We start from the raw sequence: 202 nt of genomic DNA on the forward strand, positions 1-202 counted from the left end.
CCTACTCTCATTTCCTCCCCCCCCCCTTATCCACCTTCCCTCTCCCTCCCTTCCTCTTACCTCATTCCCTTTCCCCATCTTCGAATATTTTGCTACAAAAAAAATCTTTCTTTTTTCTGTCTCTAATCATCAATTTATCTCATTCATTTCGGTATTTTTCATTTAACTTTTTTTTCTTCCCTTGCGTAAATGTGAATGAAGG

This window comes from Penaeus monodon, chromosome 24 (assembly GCF_015228065.2).
Source record: "Penaeus monodon isolate SGIC_2016 chromosome 24, NSTDA_Pmon_1, whole genome shotgun sequence".
Lineage (NCBI taxonomy): Eukaryota > Metazoa > Arthropoda > Malacostraca > Decapoda > Penaeidae > Penaeus > Penaeus monodon.